Here is an 8,079-nt window from a genome sequence, read left to right on the forward strand (position 1 = left end):
CTGACCTTGTCACTAAGGTGAATGCAAATCTCATAAGAGAATTTTATGCAAATGCGGTCCGATATGATAAGAAAGATGAGTCATATACAAGCTTTGTGAGAGGAAAGATAGTGGATTTTGGTCCCATGAGTGTCATGAGGGCACTGAAGCTACGGTCTATACAGTTTGATGAAGAAAGTTATCACTCAAGATTGGACAACCCCAATTATGACCACATTTTGCGAGACATTTGTGTACCCGGAGCTGACTGGGAAAGTGATAAACCCCGATTTTGTGGTTTATCTTGTGCTTATTTTGGGGGATTTTATCAACTTTTCTCACATTTATTCAATAAAATAGCATGGTTTTGCAATTCTCCCTTGATTTGTGCTTAAATGTGAAAACATGCTTTTTAGGCCCTAAAATTGATGATTTTAATTCACTTTAATTCCATTTGATGCCTTGATATATTTTTTGAGTAATTTCAGGTTCATAAGGCAAGTATCGGATGGAAAAAGTGAGGAGAAAATGAGGCGGTTCCATTTGCGTTGGAAAGCTAACATCCGGGGCTTCGAAATGATATAAATTTTGCCATATGTTGCTTCGCGTTCAGGGGCGCGCACGTGCACTTTGTGCGCGCGCGCCGATGCTGTCCGTGGCCCACTTTTATGAAATCGCCCCCAGCGATTTTGCAGCTCATTTTGGGCCCAATCCAACCCATTTCTGATGCTATTGAACCCAAGGATTGAAGGGGGAATGAAACCAAGTAGTCATAGTTTAGTTTTCATCATGTTTTAGGGTAGAATTCTAGAGAGAGAAGCTTTCTCTTCTCTCTAGAATTTAGGGTAGTTTAGGTTTAATTTTCTTGAAACTCACTTTTAATTCTTGTTTTGATTTAGTTTCTCCTTTTAATTTCTTGTTGTTACATCTCTACTCTTCTAGTTTTTACTTGTTCATTTCTTTTATTTTGTTGCTTTTATGTTCATGAACCTTGTTGGATCTTAATTTTCCTTTAATGCAATTTAATGTTTGATGTTTCTTTATTGTTGGTTTGAGTTGTTGATCTTGTTTCCTTGCAATTTGTAGTTGGTAGATTTATATTTCTTGCACATTTTACTATGCTTTCCATGTATGCCTTCCAAGTGTTTGATAGAATGCTTGGAAGGATGTTAGAGTAGATTTTGAGCATTCTTGGCTTGGAAAGAGTGATTGGGTAATCTTGAGTCATGAAAACCCAACTTATGTTGGTGATCTAGAGTTGTTAGCTAGTATTGTTTCCATTGACGCTAACCTTTTGCTACTTAAATTAGTGAGTTGATTAGGACTTTTGGAATATTGTTTCCATTGACGCTAATCTTTTGCTATTTTAATTAGTAAGTTGGTTAGGACTTTTGGATTGAGATTAGCTAGTCTCGTTAGACTTTCTCCCTATTTGTTGGAGTTGACGTAATGAGATAAATTCTTGTTTATATTTGTGATATGATTAATTAGTCTTGTTTGACATTCTCCCGATGTGTGAGTTAACTAAATAAGATGAATTAATCATGCATGACTAGGATAGAAAGCCTATGATCTCAATCCATTGCCATGAATGTCTCTCTTTATTACTTGCTTTCTTTAATTACTTGCTCAATTTACTTTTCTTGTCTTTTTATTTTATTGCCCCTCTAATCAACCAAAACCCCCCCCCCTTACCCCACTTCATAGCCAATAATTGACCACTTCATTGTAACTCTTCGTGAGACAACCCGGAGCCCAAATACTCCGGTTAATTTTCATTTGGGGTTTGTTACTTGTGACAACCTAAATTTTTTGCATGAAAGGATTATTGATTGGTTTGGAAACTATTCTTTACAACAATACTTCATTAATTAAATTCCAAACCGTCAAGAGTTTGTTCATCAAAATGGCGCCGTTGCCGTGGAGTTGCAATGGTGTTATGTTATTGGCTATTGTATATATGTTAATATGCTTCTTTGCTAGTTTTTGCTTGTTTTAGGAGTTAGTTTTTATTAGTTCTTATTAGTATTTGTTTTATTTTCTCTTGCTACTATGAATTCTCATCACTTTGGCTATGAGTTTGGTTCAAATTATGTTGTAGGAAATGGGAGCTACAATGAGGATGTTGGTGCACGAAATTGTGATCTCCAGGCTCGAACAAATCCTGGTAATGGCTCCAAAGCTTGGTGCTCTGATCTTAATTCATAATTGTCACAACTTCGATACAACTAACCAGCAAGTGCACTGGGTCGTCCAAGTAATACCTTACGTGAGTAAGGGTCGAATCCCACGGAGATTGTTGGTATGAAGCAAGCTATGGTCACCTTGTAAATCTCAGTCAGGCGGATATAAAGTGATAATGGTGTTTTCGAATATTAATTAATAAAATAGGGATAGAGATACTTATGTAAATCATTGGTAGGAATTTCAGATAAGCGAATGGAGATGCTTTTCGTTCCTCTGAACCTCTGCTTTCCTGCTATCTTCATCCAATCAGTCTTACTCCTTTCCATGGCTGGCTGTATGCAAGGGCATCACCGTTGTCAGTGGCTACATCCCCTCCTCTCAGTGAATAATATGCTCACTCACCCTGTCACGGCACGGCTATTCATCTGTCGGTTCTCGATCATGCTGGAATAGGATTCACCCTCCTTTTGCGTCTGTCACTAACGCCCAGCACTCGCGAGTTTGAAGCTCGTCACAGTCATTCAATCATTGAATCCTACTCAGAATACCACAGACAAGGTTTAGACCTTCCGGATTCTCTTGAATGCCGCCATCATTCTAGCTTACGCCACGAAGATTCTGGTTAGGAGATCTAAGAGATACTCATTCTAGCTTAATTCATGTAGAACAGAAGTGTTTGTCAGGCACGCGTTCATAAGGGAGAAGGATGATGAGCGTCACACATAATCATCACCTTCATCACGTTCTTGGGTGCGAATGGATATCTTAGAAGCGAAATAAGAAGAATTGAATAGAAAACAGTAGTACTTTGCATTAATCTTTGAGGAACAGCAGAGCTCCACACCTTAATCTATGGAGTGTAGAAACTCTACCGTTAAAAATACATAAGTGAAGGTCCAGGCATGGCCGAGATGGCCAGCCCTCTAAAACGTGATCAAAGGATCATAAGGTAATCCAAAGATGCCTAATACAATAGTAAAAGGTCCTATTTATAATAAACTAGCTACTAGGGTTTACATGAGTAAGTAATTGATGCATAAATCCACTTCCGGGGCCCACTTGGTGTGTGTTTGGGCTGAGCCTGAGTGTTGCACGTGCAGAGGCCATTTGTGGAGTTGAACGCCAGTTTCTGTGCCAGTTTGGGCGTTCAACTCTGGTTTTGGATCCTTTTCTGGCGCTGGACGCCAGATTTGGGCAGAAGGCTGGCGTTGAACGCCAGTTTACGTCGTCAATTCTTGGCCAAAGTATGGACTATTATATATTTCTGGAAAGCCCTGGATGTCTACTTTCCAACGCAATTGGAAGCGCGCCATTTCGAGTTCTGTAGCTCCAGAAAATCCACTTTGAGTGCAGGGAGGTCAGAATCCAACAGCATCAGCAGTCCTTTTTCAACCTCTGAATCTGATTTCTGCTCAAGTCCCTCAATTTCAGCCAGAAAATACCTGAAATCACAGAAAAACACACAAACTCATAGTAAAGTCCAGAAATGTGAATTTAACATAAAAACTAAGGAAAACATCCCTAAAAGTAACCAGATCCTACTAAAAACATACTAAAAACAATGCCAAAAAGCGTATAAATTATCCGCTCATCACAACACCAAACTTAAATTGTTGCTTGTCCCCAAGCAACTGAAAATCAAATAGGATAAAAAGAAGAGAATATACTATAAATTCCAAACTATCAATGAAACAGAGCTTCAATCATATGAGCGGGACTTATAGCTTTTTGCCTCTTGAATAGTTTTGGCATCTCACTTTATCCATTGAGGTTCAGAATGATTGGCATCTATAGGAACTTCATATTTCGAATAGTGTTATTGACTCTCCTAGTTCAGTATGATGATTCTTGAACACAACTTCTTTATGAGTCTTGGCCGTGGCCCTAAGCACTTTGTTTTCCAGTATTACCACCGGATACATAAATGCCACAGACACATAATTGGGTGAACCTTTTCAGATTGTGACTCAGCTTTGCTAAAGTCCCCAATTAGAGGTGTCCAGGGTTCTTAAGCACACTCTTTTTTTTTTTTTTGCTTTGGACCTTGACTTTAACCGCTCAGTCTCAAGTTTTCACTTGACACCTACACGCCACAAGCACATGGTTAGGGACAGCTTGGTTTAGCCGCTTAGACCAGGATTTTATTCCTTTAGGCCCTCCTATCCACTGATGCTCAAAGCCTTGGGATCCTTTTTATTTGCCCTTGCCTTTTGGTTTTAAGGGTTATTGGCTTTTTCTGCTTGCTTTTTCTTTTTCTTTCTATTTTTTTCGCCTATTTTTTTTTCTTTCTTTTTTTTTTTCTGCAAGCTTTGTTCTTTGCTGCTTTTTCTTGCTTCAAGAATCATTTTTATGATTTTTCAGATTATCAAATAACATGTCTCCTAGTCATCATTCTTTCAAGAGCCAACATATTTAACATTCTTAAACAACAACTTCAAAAGACATATGCACTGTTCAAGCATACATTCAGAAAACAAGAAGCATTATCACCACATCAATATAATTAAACTAAGTTCAAGGATAAATTCAAAACTCATGTACTTCTTGTTCTTTTGAATTAAAACAGTTTTTATTTTAAGAGAGGTGATGGATTCATAGGACATTCATAACTTTAAGACAGAGTTACTAACTACTAATGATCTTGTAATGAAGACACAAACATAGATAAGCACATAACATAGAAAATGAAAAACAGAGAAAGTAAGAACAAGGAATGAGTCCACCTTAGTGATGTCCTTGAGCTCTTCTATGTCTCTTCCTTCCCTTGGCTGCTCCTCCTTCATTGCTTTTAGATCTTCTCTGATTTCATGAAGGATGATGGAGTGCTCTTGATGTTCCACCCTTAGTTGCTTCCAATAATTGTGTGGAAGAAAATGTATCCCCTGAGGTATCTCAGGGATCTCTTGATTTGCAGTCAAATGTTCTACCACTGAGCTATAGACCCTTGATGGAAGCTTTTGTCTTCCCTTTCCTCTTTCTAGAGGTTTCTCTGGCCTTAGGTGCCATCAATGGTTATGGAAAAAACAAAAAAGCTATGCTTTTACCACACCAAACTTAGAATGTTGCTCGCCCTCGAGCAAAAGAAGAAAGAATAGAAGAAGAAGAAGAGGATATGGAGGAGATGGATGGAGGTGTGTATTCGGCCATATGGGTGGGATTGGGTGGGAGAGAGATGTTGAATTTTGAAGGTAGTGGTTGTATGGATGTGAGTGGTAAATGGAAAAAAAAAGAAGGGATGATCATGAAGGGAAAGAGAGATGATGAGGTAGGTGGGGATCCTGTGGGGTCCATAGATCCTGAGATGATCCTGTGGGGTCCACAGATCCTGAGGTGTCAAGGCATTTACATCCCTGCACCAATTTAGGCATGTAAAATGCCCTTGCACACAACTCTGGGCGTTCAGCGCCAGGTTGGTGCCCATTTTGGGCGTTCAACGCCCCTTTGCTGCCATTTCTGGCGTTGAACGCCAGAACCATGCTTGTTCTGGGCGTTCAGCGCCAGGATGCTCCCATTCTGGGCGTTCAGCGCCAGAACTATGCTCTGTTCTGGCGTTTGAACGCCAGACAGATGCTCCTCCAGGGTGTGATTTTTCTTCTGCTATTTTTTATTCCGTTTTCAATTTTTATATTTATTTTGTGACTCCACATGATCATGAACCTAAGAAAACATGAAAAACAATAAAAATAAGAATTAGATAAACATTGGGTTGCCTCCCAACAAGCGCTTCTTTAATGTCAATAGCTTGACAGTGAGCTCTCATGGAGCCTCACAGATGTGCAGAGCTTTGTTGAGACTCTCCAACACCAAACTTAGAGTTTGGATATGGGAGTTCAACACCAAACTTAGAGTTTGGTTGTGGCCTCCCAACACCAAACTTAGAGTTTGACTGTGGGGGCTCTGGTTGACTCTGCTTTGAGAGAAGCTTTTTCTGCTTCCTCTCCATGGTTGCAAAGGGAGATCCTTGAGTTTTAAACACAAGGGAGTTCTCATTCCATTGAAGGAATATTTCACCTCTGTCAACATCAATCACAGCTCTTGCTGTGGCCAGGAAAGGTCTTCCTAGGATGATGAATTCATCCTCTTCCTTTCCAGTATCCAGGACTATGAAATCAGCAGGGATGTAAAGGCCCTCAACCTTTACTAATACATCCTCTACTTGTCCATATGCCTGTTTTCTTGAGCTGTCTGCCATCTCTAGTGAGATTTTAGCAGCTTGCACCCCATAGATTCCCAGTTTCTCTATTACAGAGAGGGGCATGAAGTTTATTCCTGAACCGAGGTCACACAGAGCCTTAAAGATCATGGTGCCTATGGTACAGGGTATTATGAACTTTCCAGGATCCTGTCTCTTCTGAGGCAATGTCAGTTGATCCAGATCACTTAGTTCATTGATGAACAAGGGAGGTTCAACTTCCCAAGCATCAATGCCAAACAGTTTGGCATTCAGCTTCATGATTGCACCAAGAAACTTGGCAGTTTGCTCTTCAGTGACATCCTCATTCTCTTCAGAAGAGGAATACTCATCAGAGCTCATGAAGGGCATAAGGAGGTTCAATGGAATCTCTATGGTCCCTAGATGAGCCTCAGAGTCCTTTGGTTCCCCAGAGGAAAACTCCTTATTGATCACTGGACGTCCCTGGAGGTCTTCCTCCTTGGGATTCACGTCCTCTCCTCTCCTCACAGGTTCGGCCATGGCGCTTATGTCAATGGCCTTGCACTCTCCTTTTAGGTTCTCTTCTGTATTGCTTGGGAGAGTACTAGGAGGGATTTCAGTGATCCTTTTACTCAGCTGGCCCACTTGTGCTTCCAGATTTCTAATGGAAGACCTTGTTTCATTCATGAAACTTACAGTGGCCTTAGATAGATTAGAGACTAGATTTGCTAAATTAGAAGCATTTTGTTCAGAGTTCTCTGTCTGTTGCTGAGTTGATGATGGGAAAGGCTTGCTATTGCTAAACCTGTTTCTTCCACCATTATTAAAGCCTTGTTGGGGCTTTTGATCCTTCCATGAGAAATTTGGATGATTTCTCCATGTTGAGTTATAGGTGTTTCCATAAGGTTCACCTAAGTAATTTACCTCTGCTATTGCAGGGTTCTCAGGATCATAAGCTTCTTCTTCATAAGAAGCCTCTTGAGTACTGTTGGATGCAGCTTGCATTCCATGCAGACTCTGAGAGATCATATTGACTTGCTGAGTCAATATTTTATTCTGAGCCAATATGGCATTCAGAGTGTCAACTTCAAGAACTCCCTTCTTCATAGGCGTCCCATTATTCACAGGATTTCTTTCAGAAGTGTACATGAACTGGTTGTTAGCAACCATGTCAATGAGTTCTTGAGCTTCTGCAGGCGTTTTCTTTAAGTGAATGGATCCACCTGCAGAAGTGTCCAGTGACATCTTTGATAGCTCAGATAAACCATCATAGAATATATCCAGGATGGTCCATTCTGAAAGCATGTCAAAAGGACACTTTTTGGTCAACTGTTTGTATCTTTCCCAAGCTTCATAGAGAGATTCACCTTCTTTCTGTCTGAAGGTTTGAACATCAGCTCTAAGCTTGCTCAGCTTTTGAGGAGGAAAGTACTTGGCTAAGAAAGCCGTGACCAGCTTATCCCAAGAGTTCAGGCTGTCTTTGGGTTGAGAATCCAACCATAATCTAGCTCTGTCTCTTACAGCGAAAGGGAAAAGCATGAGCCTGTAGACTTCAGGATCTACTCCATTAGTCTTTACAGTATCATATATCTGCAAGAATTCAGTTAAGAACTGAAAAGGATCTTCAGATGGAAGTCCATGAAACTTGCAGTTCTGCTGCATCAGAGAAACTAATTGAGGTTTCAGCTCAAAGTTGTTTGCTCCAATGGCAGGAATGGAGATGCTTCTTCCATGTAAATTGGAATTAGGTGCAGTAAAGT

The 8,079-nt window shown here is 40.2% G+C and overlaps 1 non-coding gene across 1 annotated transcript; it reads left to right on the forward strand.

Moving 5' to 3' along the window:
• Positions 1–7,618: 7,618 nt before the first annotated feature.
• On the forward strand, positions 7,619–7,726 carry LOC148561373 (small nucleolar RNA R71). Its single transcript, XR_015887907.1, has one exon. It is a non-coding gene; the product is annotated as a small nucleolar RNA R71 (small nucleolar RNA).
• The last annotated feature ends 353 nt before the right edge of the window (positions 7,727–8,079 follow it).

The sequence above is a fragment of the Arachis ipaensis genome, chromosome B6 (assembly GCF_059453495.1).
Source record: "Arachis ipaensis isolate K30076 ecotype BB chromosome B6, ASM5945349v1, whole genome shotgun sequence".
In the NCBI taxonomy this organism is placed as follows: Eukaryota; Viridiplantae; Streptophyta; class Magnoliopsida; order Fabales; family Fabaceae; genus Arachis; species Arachis ipaensis.